At 43.4% G+C, this 17,403-nt stretch overlaps 1 long non-coding RNA gene across 1 annotated transcript; it reads right to left on the bottom strand.

Annotated features, from left to right (window-relative positions):
- Nucleotides 1–7,821: 7,821 nt before the first annotated feature.
- LOC113883640 lies at nucleotides 7,822–17,048 on the bottom strand. The gene is made up of 2 exons (XR_003508697.1): nucleotides 16,963–17,048; nucleotides 7,822–11,360 (listed from the first exon to the last, which is right to left on the bottom strand). It is a non-coding gene; the product is annotated as an uncharacterized LOC113883640 (long non-coding RNA).
- Nucleotides 17,049–17,403: the final 355 nt, after the last annotated feature.

The following is a 17,403-nucleotide window of genomic DNA, read 5'->3' as shown; positions in this document are numbered from 1 at the left end:
AAAAGGTAGACCGCCTCCCTGGTTTTGAGAGGATTTCCAAATTTCTGGAGTCCTGATTCATTCCACAAATGTCAGTTTAGCATCTCGCATCATGGCCAAGGAGGATCGGAAGCCCCCAGGGCCCTGTGAGACATGGCCCGTGAAGGCGGCGCTTTGAGAACTGTGAGGTCCTGAGCACCCTCTGGTCTCCACTTAACCTTTATCTCTTGAATCTTCCCATCCTCCTCCTTTTCTCCTGACACCCTTTCACGTAATCCCTTCAAACATTTCCTTATAACTTTTTTTTTCTTTTCCTAATTGGCTACATATGGAATAAAAATATTTTGAAGTTTTGGATTATATTTATTAAATAAAGCTTTATGATCCTTGTTCATTATTTAATTTTTCCCCCTGATTTCAAAACCCATGCTAGTTGTAAAATTTCCAACAGTACAAGAATGAGTTAAGTACACGCTCTTCCTGTAGTCCCACCACGTCCAGCCATCAGACACCATGGTTGTTGCAGGTGTGGGAGCGCATTTCTTCACATGGAGATGTTTTAAAACTCAGAACATGCTTTACATGCTCTATACCACTTGCTTTTTTCATCTAGCCACGACACACGCTTTCTTACCTGACAGTTTCCTCACTCTGAACTGCCCCATCGTAGCATCTTCATTTTGTGGATATACCATCATCACCTGTGAAACTCCTCCATCAATGGCTGTTTGTTTCCAACTTCTCACTGTTGCAAACAGTGCTGCAACATAGATTCCTGTACGTGTGTCTGTGCAGTTATGTAGATTTTTAAGGTACCAGTTGAAATGAGATAAAACCCTGGAAGTGCTGATGCTGGGTCAAAGGGCATTCATACTTAAATTTTGAGATGCAGCTAAATGGCCATGGAGGACAGCTTCACTGGTGGCTCAGATGGTAAAGAATCTGCCTGCAATGTAGAGACTTGGGTTCATAGGTCGGGAAGATCCCCTGGAGAAGGGAATAGCAACCCACTCCAGTATTCTTGCCTGGAGAATTCCATGGATGGAGGAGCCTGGAGGGCTACAGTCCGTGGGGTCACAAAGAGTCGGACACGACTGAGAAATTAACACGGCCAACTCCAGCCTGGTGCCATGTTCGCCCAGGGCAGCGAGAAAGTGCTGGCAGTCTGTGGCCGCTTCAACACATGCCATCAGCATTCCATTTAACTTGGTTCTGCATTTTACAGAGTGCTGAATGGCTTGCATTTATTTCTTTTAAACACACAAACAGGTTTTTTAAAAGCAAAAACAAAACCTCGTGGCCTCTCCTAAGTTTTTCTGTGGCTGTTGATAGAAAGTATCTCTACCCAGACCTACCTGGCTTCTCTTGGATTTCGGCTCCTTCACTATTGGTGCTTGTGTGCTGTGTTTCCAGCTACAGCCTTTCCTGTGGTTCCCAGAGGGCCCTGAAGCAGGGGGCCAATAGGAAGTCTCCTTTCTTTCTGTTCATTCATTCAGCAGAATCCTTGAGCAGAACCCCCTACTGGGGGCTCCCTCTGGCTATGCTCGGGGCATGTTCAGTCCTCAAGCTCCTTAAAACATTCTACTTTGCTAACTCAGCACTTTGAAAACTGGATTCTAACCCACAGTGAGAAATCCGTCTTACACAGTGCATGTATGCATGTGAACACACACACATTTTAATGAGCCACTATGAAATCCTTGCATTTGTTTATCCCACCGTATTTATTTCATTAAAAGCACACACACACATACCTCACCCCATAATGAGTCATGACCTGCAGTGTGGAAACCATGGTTGGAATTCCCCTACACTCCAGCCCCCTTCTGAGCTATGGGAGGGGGTGCTTTCCCAGGGTCCAGGCAAGCAAAGACAAGAGACTGGGCTGGGACTCTGCAAGACTTCTGTTCACGTGCACCTCTGTCTGAGCCCCTGTGTCTAAGGTCATAGGGAACTTGGGTGGACCTTGGTGACCTAGGCAGTGGGTGGGGTGTGGGAAGCCAGGACAGTGTACCTTTTTGGAAGCCCAGAGGCTTTCTTTCCTCCCTTCTGTCCTCTTCCTCCTGTTCCCTCTCAGAGAGGGAGATGCCAGAGCTGGCTGGCGTAATAGCTGCTCACACCTCTACGGCATCTGTGTCCTAGATGCTGTTCTGAGCTCTTTATGTGAATAAATTGGATACAACACATTATTTTTAGTCCCATTTTGCACATGACGAAATTGAGACACAGAAAAGTCTCCTGCCCAAGATTTGCCATGATTCAAGCCCAAACAGTGGTTCTCCACTGTGTGCCTGACACTTTTGGAAACTGGAGCTGATAGAAAAGCCACCTCCTTTAATGGAAAACATCTTTCTGGGGGCAGCCCAACCCCCCCAACCTGGGTGGGCTGACCCCATGACAATGGCTCAGGGGAGAGCAGAGGACCTAAATGAGCAATTAGCTTGGTTCCTTCATTGTTGTTGTTGTCCAGTTGCCAAGTTGTGTCCGACTCTTTGCGACCTCATGCTCTGCAGCATGCCAGGCTTTCCTGTCCTCCACTATCTTCCAGAGTTTACTCAAACTCATGTCCGTTGAGTCAGTGATGCCATCCAACCATCTCATCCTTTCTTGGCCCCTTCTCTTGCCCTCAAATCTTTCCCAGAATCAGGGTCTTTTCCAATGAGTTGGCTCTTTGCATCATTCTTCATTGTAAAGGGGGAAGAAGTCCTCTTTCAAGTTAGAGGGGGTGTTGTTTGATAGGTTGGTGGGATGTGCTTCATGTTGCAAGCAGATGCTGTGTTTGTCTTATGGGGAGAGCCTGGCTTGGATTTGCAGAGAGAGAAGGCTGATGATACTCCTGGAGAGAGCTGTTACCCAAGTCCTACAGGGATAATGTTTTGCTCTAAGGACAGTTGGAGGTGGGTTTCCATAACCTGCAGCAGGTAGAGACCTGACCAGTATGGGGGAGCCTGGGAACTTTCAAAATTTTAGTAGAGATTACAGAGATTAGATGCCCACCTTCCTGACTTCCTGCATTTGGAGGGCTCAAGCTCTCAGGGAGGCATGGGGCCCTGACTAGGACATCTATCCTGGACTGCATGGCATGGGATCCCAGGGGGCCTACATGCCCTTCTGAAGGTGCCCTCGGAGGTGGCTGTGCAGAAACCAGGTTACCGCACGTGTGATGGTCACAGGGCACTGGGCAACCAGAATGCATTCGTATTTGCTGCAGATAGGTGGGTGGTCATGGAGGAGAAGAGTAGAAGCTGTTTCCTGTCCGATGTTTTGATGACTTCTTCCATGTCAAAAACAACCCCAGACTTAGTGATTTAACACAACCACCATTTGACCGTGTGCACGGGCTTTGTGGGTCAGGACCTCAGACAGGCGTAGTGGGGCTGGCTTTTCTCTGCTTCGTGAGGTCTGGGACCTCTGCTGGGGCAGACTGGGCAGCTGGAATCGTACACCTGGACTTGGGCTAGCATGCTGCCCAGTGCCCTCCACCCCGGTGTGGCCTGGTTGTCTTCAAATAACTGGATACCACAGGTCTGAGCACATTCTACACACAAGGCAGGATCTGTGTGGCCTTTCATGACCTCAGCTGAGAAGTCACACTGTGTCACTTCTACCATACTCCATTGGCCAAAGCTCTTTTGAGGGGAGGGGCATAGAACCCCAATTCTCAGTAGCAGGGATGTCAGAGAGTTTTACAGTCATTTTTAACAGCCGCATGTAACCTTCCTCTTATTGGGTGTTCAGTTCAGTTCAGTCACTCAGTCGTGTCCAACTCTTTGTGACCCCATGAATTGCAGCATGCCAGGCCTCCCTGTCCATCACCAACTCCCGGAGTTCACCCAGACTCATGTCCATCGAGTCAGTGATGCCATCCAGCCATCTCATCCTCTGTCGTCCCCTTCTCCTCCTGCCCCCAATCCCTCCCAGCATCAGAGTCTTTTCCAGTGAGTCAACTCTTCGCATGAGGTGGCCAAAGTACTGGAGTTTCAGCTTTAGCATCATTCCTTCCAAAGAAATCCCAGGGCTGATCTCCTTCAGAATGGACTGGTTGGATCTCCTTGCAGTCCAAGGGACTCTCAAGAGTCTTCTCCAACACCACAGTTCAAAAGCATCCATTCTTCGGTGCTCAGCTTTCTTCACAGTCCAACACTCACATCCATACATGACCACAGGAAAAACCATAGCCTTGACTAGACGAATCTTTGTTGGCAAAGGAATGTCTCTGCTTTTGAATATGCTATCTAGGTTGGTCATAACTTTCCTTCCAAGGAATAAGTGTCTTTTAATTTCATGGCTGCAGTCACCATCTGCAGTGATCTTGGAGCCCCAAAAAATAAAGTCTGACACTGTTTCCACTGTTTCCCCATCTATTTCCCATGAAGTGATGGGACCAGATGCCATGATCTTCGTTTTCTAAATGTTGAGCTTTAAGCCAACTTTTTCACTCTCCACTTTCACTTTCATCAAGAGGCTTTTGAGTTCCTCTTCACTTTCTGCCATAAGGGTGGTGTCATCTGCATATCTGAGGTTATTGCTATTTCTCCCTGCAATCTTGATTCCAGCTGTGCTTCCTCCAGCCCAGTGTTTCTCATGATGTACTCTGCATAGAAGTTAAATAAGCAGGGTGACAATATACAGCCTTGATGTACTCCTTTTCCTATTTGGAACCAGTTTGTTGTTCCATGTCCTGTTCTAACTGTTGCTTCCTGACCTGCATATAGGCTTCTCAAGAGGCAGGTCAGGTGGTCTGGTATTCCCATCTCTTTCAGAATTTTCCACAGTTTATTGTGATCCACACAGTCAAAGGCTTTGGCATGTCAATAAAGCAGAAATAGATGTTTTTCTGGAACTTTCTTGCTTTTTCCATGATCCAGCGGATGTTGGCAATTTGATCCCTGGTTCCTCTGCCTTTTCTAAAACCAGCTTGAACATCAGGAAGTTCACAGTTCACGTATTGCTGAAGACTGGCTTGGAGAATTTTGAGCATTACTTTACTAGCATGTGAGATGAGTGCAATTGTGCGGTAGTTTGGCATTCTTTGGCATTGCCTTTCTTTGGGATTGGAATGAAAACTGACCTTTTCCAGTCCTGTGGCCACTGCTGAGTCCCAGAGTAAGGCCATCTTTATTTAAGACCCTCAGCAGGGTGGTCACCCACCCCCTACTCTTCCTAAAGGGAAACTTGTCATGTGTGAAACATTTGTGTATCTCCAGAAATCCTTAGATGTGCAGAGATATTCCTGCATTTCTATCAACATTATTCAACCAAGAAGGGACAACCAAGGGCCACCAGACATTTGAAAGAATCCTGCCAGATGAAGCAAACCCACCAAGAGTCTCCACACCAAACTAGTAGAACTTCCATAAGGAAAGAAAAAAAAAAAAACGGTAATTGAACAAATTAACAGAAATAACAGACAATAAATTCCCTAGTGGTCAGGGACCTGGGTCTTCAGAATGAAAGGGTACACCAAGTGCTGAGCAGAGTGAAGGGACTCTACTGCTAGATGCTTTCTTGTGAAAATCCAGGACAACAAATATAGACTTCTAACAAATATTGATTTTAAAATTTTCTAGAGAGGAAAAAATTCAGTCCCCTGTAGAAAAACAGAAATACACTGACATACAGATTTCTCATTAACATAACTGAAGTAAACCCTGCAACCTTCTTCTGGGAATTACTCCTTTTGAGATTTATTCTGGAAGATTTCAAATATATACAAAACTTGAAAGAACAGTATACTGAATGAATTGTGCCCATTACCTACCTTAAGTCATTGTTAACTTCTGGCCAAACTTGCTTCACCTACACTCCTACTGACCACTCTCTCTTCCAGTGCCTTAAGACAAATTCTTGACATCTTACCATGTTGTGCTGCTGCTGCTGCTTGTGAGTGAGTGCTAAGTCACTTCAGTCGTGTCTGACTCTTTTAGACCCTATAGATTGTAGCCCACCAGGCTCCTCTGTCCATGGGATTCTCCAGGCAAGAATACCAGAGTGGGATGCCATGCCCTCAACCAGAGGATCTTCCCCACCCAGGGATCAAACGCACGTCTCTTCCATCTCCTGCATTAGCAGGTGGGTTCTTTACCACTCATGCCACCTGGGATGCCGCCTTATCATGTCATCTGTTAGCTATTTGAGTCTAGGTAAGGAAGGTAAGGTAAGGATTACCTTAAATCAAAAAGGTAAGGATTCTTGAAGAAACACAAACCACAATACCATTTTAATGCCTAAAGTTGCTGACAATAATTGTTCAATATCATGCAGTGTTCAGATGTTGCTGTCTTGTAAGTGTGTCGTGTGTTTTAATAATTCGTCTGAGTCAGAATCCAGATAAGGTTCATATATCGCAACTTGTTGATATGTTTCTTATGTCTCTCTTAATCTTGAGGGTCCCCAAATTTTATTTTTTTCCTCCTGGAATTTATTTGTTGGGAAGATGAGCTCTTTTGTTCTGTGGTGGTTCCCACAGTCTGGACTTTACTGCATGTGGATGTGTCATGTCATTAATATGTTTACCCTACATTTTTGAAAATGAATCCGATTCATGTTCCTTACCATGCCCCATCCAAAGACTACTTCATTGGTGGTGTGTACTTCCACCAGGAAGCACACACAGGTCTGGATGTCTCTCCTAGTGTGACATTAGCACTATTGATGATTAGTGCTCAGATCTGATAATTCACTAGGGGTTACAATGGCAATAATTGACCACTTCTTTCTCATGTATTAGCTGCTTGCTTCCTCAAATAGAAGCTTTCCTTTATCAACTATTTTGTAACTCGAACAATTTGTGTAGGAAAGGCAGAAAAAAGAAAAAGCTTGACTCTTTCTTTTTAAAATAAGTTAATGCATTTTCATTTTTCCCAGTTCCACTGAGATGTAATTGACATATAACACTGTGTAAGTTTACAGTGTACAATGTGATCATTTGATACACATATATATTTCAAAATTGTTACAATAAGGTTAACAATATTAACACATCAATCACCTCACATAGTTACCATTACATGTAAGATCTACTCTCTTAGCAACTTTCCAGTCTACACTACAGTGTCGTTAACTATGATCACCATGTATACATTAGATCCCCAGAACTTATAACTGGAAGTTTTTACCCTTTGACCAATATCTCCCCATTTCCCCCTTCCCCATTTCTGGCAACCACTATTCTACTCGGAGTGGATTTTTTTATCAGTTTTTAAAAAAACTTGATTCTTTAGCATCCTCCACAGGTTTCAAAGAGATGATTTTTTGAGAATCATTTTAATCCATTGCAGTTACTATTGTTTTCCTTTTGAGTTATCTAAACTTTAGTACTTTTTTCATTTTTTACTGTTCTTATTAATGCTCAAATTGTTTCATCTATAGCTAACTGGAGCCTCTTGAAGTTGGCTCCAATGTCCTTTTACTCAACAGTAACAATCATTAATAGCTTCCTTACTTCCTTATATGACAGGATGTGCCAGGCTTACCTTGAAAATTTCCTACCCAAAACGTCTAGTTAGCCTTTTCTCCAAAAGCCCTGATTCCTTTAGAGGGGATTGATATTTAGGGACCACAGTTTGGGTGCTGGGGTGTTCAATGCTACTAGGTTGATTTTTTTTCCCCTAAGGAAAAAATAATTTTCTACCTGGAATTCAATATCCAGACAAGCTCTTCTGCTTATGAGGACAAATAATGATATTTTTTGACGTGCAAGAATTCAGAAAATTTACCATCCATTCACTATGGTTGGGAACTGAAAGGTTATTGCTGAGCCATGAAAGACGCCAGGAGTCTTGGCCTCTGGAGTAGAAGAATTCTATTTGGAGCCAGTGACAAGGCTTGATCACTCAGAGCTTTTGTGTAATAAAGTTTTATTAAAGTATAAGAGAGATAGAGAAAGCTTCTGACATAGACATCAGCAGGTGGCAGAAAGAATGCCTCCCTGCTAGTCTTCAGCTGGATCTTATATAGCTGCTAGCAGTCTGCTAATTAAAGAAAGGAAATGTCTCAAAACTCAGACTGGCATCAGTTCCCTCACCCACAACACACATTTTGAGATAACATTGGCACAAGGTGAGTTGTCCGGGGCCATAAAATGATTGATGTGAATCTTGAAGAAAGGCAGGTTTCCAAGCAAATACAGTCTCATTAACATGGCTTAAGAGAACATTTGCATGAGTAAAACATACTGATTTGTCAAGTCGGTTCTGAGTCTTAGGTGAACAGACTTGAAGACAGAGTCTAGGGTAAATACACGGTTAATTAACATAGCTTAAGACAAACATTTCCATAAGAAAAATGCATTGGTTATCTCAAAGTTTGAGAAAAGTTAAGTTCAGGTAGAACCAGGTGTCGTCATCAGTTCAGTTCAGTCACTCAGTCACGTCCGACTCTTTGTGACCCCATGGACTGTAGTATGCTAGGCTTCCCTGTCCATCACCAACTCCTGGAGCTTATTCAAACTCATGTCCATTGAGTCGGTGATGCCATCTCAAGGTCTGAGAAAGTTAAGCTCAGGTGGAACCAGGTGTTGTCATGGCAACACATAATTTTAAAAAGAAATCTCTTTTTAAATTTGTATAGAGAAGGAGGGAAAAATCTAACGCTAGTAGTTTGTTTCCTCCTGCAGCTTAAGAGAGAGATTAAAAAAATGTCTGATACTTGCAGCCTATTTCCTCCGTTTGGAGACCCCTGGCCTTCCTGCCTATTACCCTGTCAGAGCCACGTGAGAAATGAAAAGAATCACTGAAGAAAGAAAAAGATTTGGAATGTAGGAAATAGCAGAGCCAGTCCATGAGAAAGAGCTCCCCAGACCAACAGCTACACACCAGTCCGATTTGAGCTGGAGGATGGACAGCTTCAGGAAGGAGGTTTCTGTGGGACAGGGGGAAACTGACAGAGTGGTAATCATGACCAAGTAGTCAGGCATGGAAGAACAGGGCTGGGGGGAAAGGCAGGTCAGAATGTCAAAATGAACACTGACTGGGAACAGACAACTTTAGGCATGAAGTGAATGGTCTTAAGGCACAAATTGGATCAGGGAGGAACCAGGATCTTGCTCCCACTCTGAGTGTGTTTCCCAGCACAGTGCTTGAAGCAATAGGAAGACCACTCTACTTTTTCCATCACCAAATCGCACACAAGCACATCTAACTGGTAGAGCCTAGCTTGAATCGAGAACCCTAGCAGCAAGGAAGTCTGGGAAATGAAGTTTTTAGCTTTGTAGCCTCAGTGGTATGGAAAAACACACTAGACGGAGTGAGAAGGGGTATATATGCCCACTCACCATATCCTTACCCTTGGTCGTCAATGGGGAACCCCCTAAAAAGTTGCTTGTGGATCCCAGAATTTGTGGGGTGTGACTGGTCCACAGTGTTGAAATATGTCAGCCCTGCTGAGACCATGTGTGAAGTTCTATGCCAAAGACCAGCAGATACTGCACTTTCCATACATAGAAGGTTCTGGATCTGTTTGTGTATCTGAGAGACTTGGAGTATCTCTTCTGCGAGTGTCATTGGAAAACTAAGGAACCCTAGAGAGGTCAGAACACATCTATTCTTCTCCCACTGGACCATATATACTTCATCCAGACATTCCTCCTAATGTTCTGGACCCTTGCAGTAGAAATCACATGTAGATTCTTTCTTCTTCTTTTTTTGTTTTAATTGAGGTAAAATTTACATCACATTAACCATTTTGAAGTGAAGAGCTCAGCAGCATTCAGCGCATTCACCATATTGTGCACAACCCCCTCCATCCAGTTTTAAACATCTTGATCACTTGGAAAGGAAACCCCATACCTGTTAAGCTGTCACTCCTGGTTCCCCCTCCCAAACCGCAGCAATCACCAATCTACTCTCTCTCTATAGATTTGCCTGTTCTGGATATTTAAATAGAATTTAATAACTGTTTAAATATTTAAATTAATTCCATATAAATGGAATTAAACAACATGTGACCACAGTCGTGTGGTCATGTCACTTAGTACAATGTTCTCAAAGCTCACCCACACTGTAGTGTGTATCAGCCCCTTCTTCCTTTCTGAGGCAGGGTGATATTCCATTGTGTGTATAGACCATACTTTAGTTATCCACTCATCCATTGATGTGGACTGTTTCCACCTTTTGACTATTGTCAGTAGTGCTGCTGTGGACACTCAAGTACAAGTATTTGTGTAAGTCCCTGTTTCAGATCTTTTGGGTAAAGTCTAGGAGTGGAATTGCTGGAATTCACACGGTAATTCTGTTTAACTTGTTGCAGAACCACCAAACTGTATTCCAACACAGCTGCACTATTTTACATTCCCACCAGCAACACGTGCAGGTTCTAATTTCTCCATATCTTCACCAACACTTGTTGTTTTCCTTTAAAAAACTATAGCTATCCTAATAGGTGTGGGCAGATTCTTAATAAGCATTGATAAACAGAGTGTAGGCATAAGAGTTTCCTGTCCACAAAGCAAAACAGATGAGGAAAATTTGACCTGGGTCATGAATCAATCCACATTTTTTGGATACATTTCTCGGATACATTTCTCCGCGGGACTAAATTGTATCCCTCTGATCTGAAGATTATTACCTAAGACCTACCTCTGCCTTGATGCCAGTGTGACAAGGGAAAAAATGGTACACATTTCGGATGAAATGCCCAGTGAATGAATAGGTTTGTGACTAAGGGAAATAAGGATTTGATTTTTTTCTTTCCCTAATTCTGACCAAGCAGAACCTTGCCCTTGGCAAAGGCTGGAACCCATCATTTAGATTAGAAGGCTTAAGAATTTTCTGAGACAGAAAGTCTTCCCTAGTGCTTGTCAACCTGCTTGACTTAAACTATTTCTCCAAGATAGGAAGCCCTTTGCTTTGGGTATATCAACTGGAAACAAGTGTGTTCACCATCCTGCTATAATTTAACACAGTGCTGGAGCGTCCATGCAAGGGAAAAGGTGATATAAGGTTTTCAATGGAAGAGATAAAAATATCATTATTCTTAGATAACATGATCCGGAAAAATATAAGAACCCATTGGTAAAATACTAGAACTTACAGAAGAGGTCATACAACCTACAAATCTCAGCAGTGTTTCTCTGCAGTTGCATTTGTTATTATAATCCAGCAATCCTAGTAAGTGGTATTTCGATGCACTTGGAAGGAATGATGTCAATTCTCCCCAAATTCATCTGCAAATTCAATGCAATTTTAATAAAATTGTCAGCTGAGGTTTTTGAGAGCCTTGATAAATTTCTCTGGGAGAGGAATAGTAAAGAGGGAGCAACTTACCTTACCAACAGGAGGAAAGCACAGACTATTCAGCAGATGATGTTAAGGCAATTGGCTGATGATACTGGATCCCTGCTTAACCTCATATCAAGAAGTGCATGCCAAATAATTAAAGACCTGAATATAAAAGTAAAGCCATAATATTAGCAGAACAAAATGTAGGCGATATCTTTGTGACCTCAGGGTAGGAAATAACAAAACTCCAATATCATAGCCATGAGACAAAAAAAAAAAGATGAATTTGATTGCTTCAAAATTTATAAATTTTGTATTATGAAGCGTTCTAGAGATAAACTTAGATATCAGAGGGGAAAAATATTTGCAATATCTAAAGTATTTGAGGAACTCCCGCAAATAATAATAATAATAAAAGACAGTAGTCTAATGAGGAAATATGGATTTTGAAAATTTAGAGAACCGATTTTGTTTTCTGGCTTGATGACACATTTCATAAAATCTGGAAAATTCTTAGACAATACTGTATAACTTTGCCTTTCCATCATTCTGTTTTCTTCTTCTGAATTCCTATAGAATCTTGGATTAAATTGTATTTTGATCTACACCTCCCTCAAGGTACAAAAATCCACCCAAATAGATCGTATACTTAATGTAAAACCTGAAACCATGAAGCTTCTGATAAAACACAGGAGAAATTTTTCTTTTTTTTTTCCTTTTTGGCTACAGCACAATGCACGCAGGATCTTAGTTCCCCAACCAGGAATAAAACCCATTCCCCCTGCAGTGGAAACACAGAGCTTTTCAACCACTGGACTGTCAGGGAAGTCCCCAGAGGAGAAAATTTTCTGAACAATTGGTTAGGCAAATGTCTTTTTAGATAGAAAATCCATAAAAGAAAAAATGATAAATTAAGCTTTAGTAAAATCAAGAAATTCAAAAGACATTGTTAAGAGGATGATAAAACTGGGAGAAAATATTTACAAGTCACATATCTGATACAGGAGTTATATCCAGAAACATAGTTCAATTAAATAAAAAGTCCCAACAATAAAAATAATCTGACAGCAGAATGATAATAAATATTTCAGTTCATAAATATATGAACTAATTAAATGTATTATATACCAAATACAGTCCTTTTCAATTTAAATGATTACAATTAATAAAAATGGAAATATTTAATTAACTCAGCAGCTATTCTTTACTGTTTTGCATTATATTCACAGCCTGTAAGCACTGAATTCTGCTGACTGTGTATATTCTAGTAGTGGATGTAAAGGTTTACTGATTATCTCTAATAATTTAATTATGCATTTCAACTTCTAAAAAAAGAACTCAGAAAGTTCAATAATAGGAAAACAAAGAACCTTGATTTTAAAAAATGGGCAAAAGATTTGGGCACTTCACTCAAGCAGTTATATGGATGGTAATTAGTTACATGAATGTAATTAAGAAACTCAGCATTACCAATCATTAGGAAAATACAAAATTTTTTTTTGGCTGTGCCATGCAGCATCCCTGTTCCCCAACCAAGGACTGAATCTGTGACCCCCTCCTGTAATGCTATGAGCCCCCCCTGCAATGGAAGCATGGCATCTTAACCACAGGACCACCTGGGAGTTCCCAGGAAAATACAAATTTAACCCATGATAGGATACTACTACACACCTACGAAAATGGCTGTAACTAAACAAACTGACTACAGCCAATGCTGGCAAGCATGTGGAGCTGCGTAAACTCTCACACGTCAATGGTGGGAATGTAAAGCAGTCTGGCAGTTTCTTAAACTGTTAAATATACATCTACCATATGACTCAGTTCTTTGACTTCTAGGTATTTACATAAGATGAATGAACTGAAACCCACTCAAATGTCCAGTGACAGGTGGATGAGTAAACAGGGAATGGTTTGTTCATGTGGTGGAATACATCTTGGGAATAAAAATGGAATATAATATTGATACATTCAACAACACTGATGGACCTTAAAATAATTCTGTTGCCTTCAAGATGCCATTTAAAAAGGCATGTGATTCCATGTAAAATTCAAAGGTTCTAGAAAATGCAAACTCATCTATAGCAACTGAAAGATTAATGATTGCTTGGGAATTTGTGGGAGGGGGCGCTAGGGATAAGTAAGAAGTATGGATTATAATGGAGAAGGCAATGGCACCCCACTCCAGTACTCCAGTACTCTTGCCTGGAAAATCCCGTGGACGGAGGATCCTGGCAGGCTGCAGTCCAGGGGGTCGCTAAGAGTTGGACACGACTGAGCGACTTCACTTTCACTTTTCACTTTTATGCATTAGAGAAGGAAATGGCAACCCACTCCAGTGTTCTTGCCTGGAGAATCCCAGGGACAGGGGAGCCTGGTGGGCTGCCGTCTATGGGGTCGCACAGAGTCGGACACGACTGAAGCAACTTAGCAGCATGGATTATAAAGGAGCATGAGGAAACTTTGGGGGCTCTGATCTGTTCATTATCTTGATGTGATATAAGCGATGAATGAAAGCCGCTCAGATGTGTCCTACTCTTTGTGACCCCATGGGCTATACAGTCCATGGAATTCTCTAGGACAGAATACTGGAGTGGGTAGCCTTTCCCTTTTCCAAGGGATCTTCCCAACCCAGAGATCGAACCTGGTCTCCCGCATTGCAGGTGCATTCTTTACCAGCTAAGCCACAAGGGAAGCCCAAGAATACTGGAGTGGGTAGCCTATCCCTTCTCCAGCCGATCTTCCCAACCCAGGAATCGAACCGGGGTCTATTGCATTGCAAGTGGATTCTTTCCCAACTGAGATATCTTGATGTGGTGATGGTTTTATAGATATATCTTGTGCCCAAACTTATGAAATTGTGTAGTCTGTACACATTCAATACACTGTATGTCACTCCTACCTCAATAAAACTGTGCCTCTGTTGCCTCAACAGAATGGCTACCTCCCAGCTGTGCTGTTAGTATCAAACAAGTGGAAACTTATAACAGCTCTTGGCCTGTTAGTGGTAAGGCTCAAAATGTGTTATTTCTTACTGTTGTTATCAATACAAACATGGAGGCTCAGAGGAAAGTTTTAAGAAAGGAATTTCTTACTAAGCAGGCAATATTACCACCTACATAGAAAGGGGAGAAGTATAGGAATCAAATGACTTGCAAGTAAAAGTAAAATTTCTTAGTTTTTCTGAAATCTGTTTTTTCTATTCTTTAAAAGTGCATTTTTATCTTAAAAAATAGTCCCAAAATCCTATTGACAGCCAAGCCAATTCTAATTTCAGTGTTAAATAGGATGCTTGCATGATAATTTCTCCAAATTCCCTGTAATTCCCATTTTGCATTGGTTTAAATTGCCTGGAGAATTCCATGGACAGAGGATCCTAGTGGGGTCCCAAAGAGTCGGACACGACTGAGTGACTAACACGCTCACTTTCACCTTCAAATCCTTTGGAATTGCCTGGGAAATTTTCCCAGGAAAACAAGTTTGTGTGAGAGAGAAACAAGTAAGTAGCTTTTCTTGGCACAGAGGATATTACTGTTCAACGTTAATAATTAAGTACTTATATTTCCTTAGATAAGCTCGTGTCTGAGCGATAACCCAATTCCTGCAACCCCAGAAAACACAGTACATAGACTACTTCCCATCAATCTTCAAGCCCTTTTACCATGTGGTAAAGTGTTAAATACCCTGTCTTAGGTCGGTTCTCTGACTCCTCATGATCCTTTAGAATTTTTTCTTTATAGTAAAACTGTCAGAAATACACACGCCTAATGGTTTATTGACTATGCCAAAGCCTTTGACTGTGTGGATCACAATAAACTGTGGAAAATTCTGAAAGAGATGGGAATACCAGACCACCTGACCTGCCTCTTGAGAAATCTGTATGCAGGTCAGGAAGCAACTGTTAGAACTGGACATGGAATAAAAGACTGATTCCAAATAGGAAAAGGGGTACGTCAAGGCTGTATATTGTCACCCTACTTATTTAACTTATATGCAGAGTACATCATGAGAAACCCTAGGCTGGATGAAGCACAAGCTAGAATCAAGATTGCCGGGAGAAATATCAATAACCTCAGATATGCAGATGACACCACCCTTATGGCAGAAAGTGAAGAAGAACTAAAGAGCCTCTTGATGGAAAGTGAAAGAAGAGAGTGAAAAAGTTGGCTTAAAGCTCAACATTCAGAAAACTAAGATCATGACATCCGGTCCCATCACTTCATGGCAAATAGATGGGGAAACAGTGTCTGACTTTATTTTTCTGGGCTCCAAAATCACTGCAGATGGTGATTGCAGCCATGAAATTAAAAGACCCTTACTCCTTGGAAGGAAAGTTATGACCAACCTAGACAGCATATTGAAAAGCAGAGACATTATTTTACCAAAAAAGGTGCATCTAGTCAAAGCTATGTTTTTTTCCAGTAGTCATGTATGGATATGACAGTTGGACTATAAAGAAAGCTTCAGTTCAGTTCAGTCACTTGGTCGTGTCCAACTCTTTGCGACTCCATGAGCTGCAGCACGCCAGACCTCCCTGTCCATCATCAACTCCTGGAGTTCACTCAAACTCACGTCCATCACGTTGGTGATGCCATCCAGCCATCTCATCCTCTGTCATCCCCTTTTCCTCCTGCCCCCAATCCCTCCCAGCATCAGTCTTTTCCAATAAGTCAACTCTTCGCATGAGGTGGCCAAAGTATTGGAGTTTCAGCTTTAGCATCAGTCCTTCCAAAGAACACCCAGGACTGATCTCCTTCAGAATGGACTGGTTGGATCTCCTTGCAGTCCAAGGGACTCTCAAGAGTTTTCTCCAACACCACAGTTCAAAAGCATCAATTCTTCGGCGCTCAGCTTTCTTCACAGTCCAACTCACATCCATACATGACTACTGGAAAAATCATAGTGCAGAAGAATTGATGCTTTTGAACTGTGATGTTGAAGAAGACTCTTGAGAGTCCCTTGGACTGCAAGGAGATCCAACCACTTCATCCTAAAGGAGATCAGTCCTGGGTGCTCATTGGAAGGACTAATGTTGAAGCTGAAACTCCAATACTTTGGCCACCTGATGCGAAGAGCTGACTCACTGGAAAAGACCCTGATGTTGGGAAAGACTGAGGGCAGGAGAAGGTGACAACAGAGGATGAGATGGTTGGATGGCATCATTGACACAATGGACATGGGTTGGGTGGACTCTGGGAGTTGGTGATGGACAGAGAGCCTGGTGTGCTGGGGTCGCAAAGAGTCAGACACTGAGGGACTGAACTGAACTGAACGGTTCAGGACGGTCATCTCTGGAAGAATGTGTGAGATGCTCTTTCCCCTTCCTTCGTGTGCATTTGTATTTACCTTCGATTGTCGTGTACTGCGTCTTAAAATTTGCCCCCTCCCTTCTTTTTCATTCATGTTTTTAAAAGTTGCTTGGCTGGGCTAATTTAACTTTTCACCTGTGTTGTTAAATCTCTCCCTCGCTGGTGGCTGCGAGGAGGCCCCTCACCTCCAGGTGGGGCTGAAGGGTGACGCAGAGGAGTTGGGGCTGGGGCGATCCAGGAGGCGGTTAGAGGGGGAGGGGCAGGTGAAGGAGGCGAGGAGAGGCGAGGGTGAGGTGAGGAGGGACTGGCTCCTTGTGAGTGAGGGGGATGTTGTGGGGGCGCGGGCCGGGCCGGGCCCTCACAGGCCCCGCCCACAACGGGCTGAGCCTCCCGAGGGCCTCCTGCTCACCGCGTTGGGCTCTGCGCGCAAGCGCGCGTCCGTTGCGGGCGGGGTGTACCTGTGGTCTCCTGCCTGTCCCCGTGTGGTCGCGCGTTGAGGTCGGCTGCCTGGTGAGCGTGGGCGGCCGGAGGCCGCGAGAAGGGGCGCGGGGCGGGGACACAGGCACTGCCGCCTGGGATGCGTCCCTGACTCGGGAGACCCCCTGAGGGCCGCGTTCGGGGAAGATGCCGCGCCGGCTGCGGCGTCTCCATCCTCCTAACCGCCGAGGCTGCCCAAGCGCGGCCCAGAGGACAGAGCGACTCACTGCCGGCCCCCGCATCCCAGCGAGGTGAGACGAGCTCTGACGCTGCCCGGCGTGGCCCCTTCGCGGCGCGCGTCCTTTAGGCCCAAATACGGATCCGTGTGCCCTAGACTGGAGGCGGCGGTGGTTTGAATCCCGGGTTTCCCTTGTTCAGTCGCTAAGTCGTATCCGACTCTTTAGGACCCCACGAACTGCAGC

This window comes from Bos indicus x Bos taurus, chromosome 25 (assembly GCF_003369695.1).
Source record: "Bos indicus x Bos taurus breed Angus x Brahman F1 hybrid chromosome 25, Bos_hybrid_MaternalHap_v2.0, whole genome shotgun sequence".
NCBI classification, from domain to species: Eukaryota; Metazoa; Chordata; class Mammalia; order Artiodactyla; family Bovidae; genus Bos; species Bos indicus x Bos taurus.
This window is presented reverse-complemented; position numbering and strand designations above follow the sequence as displayed.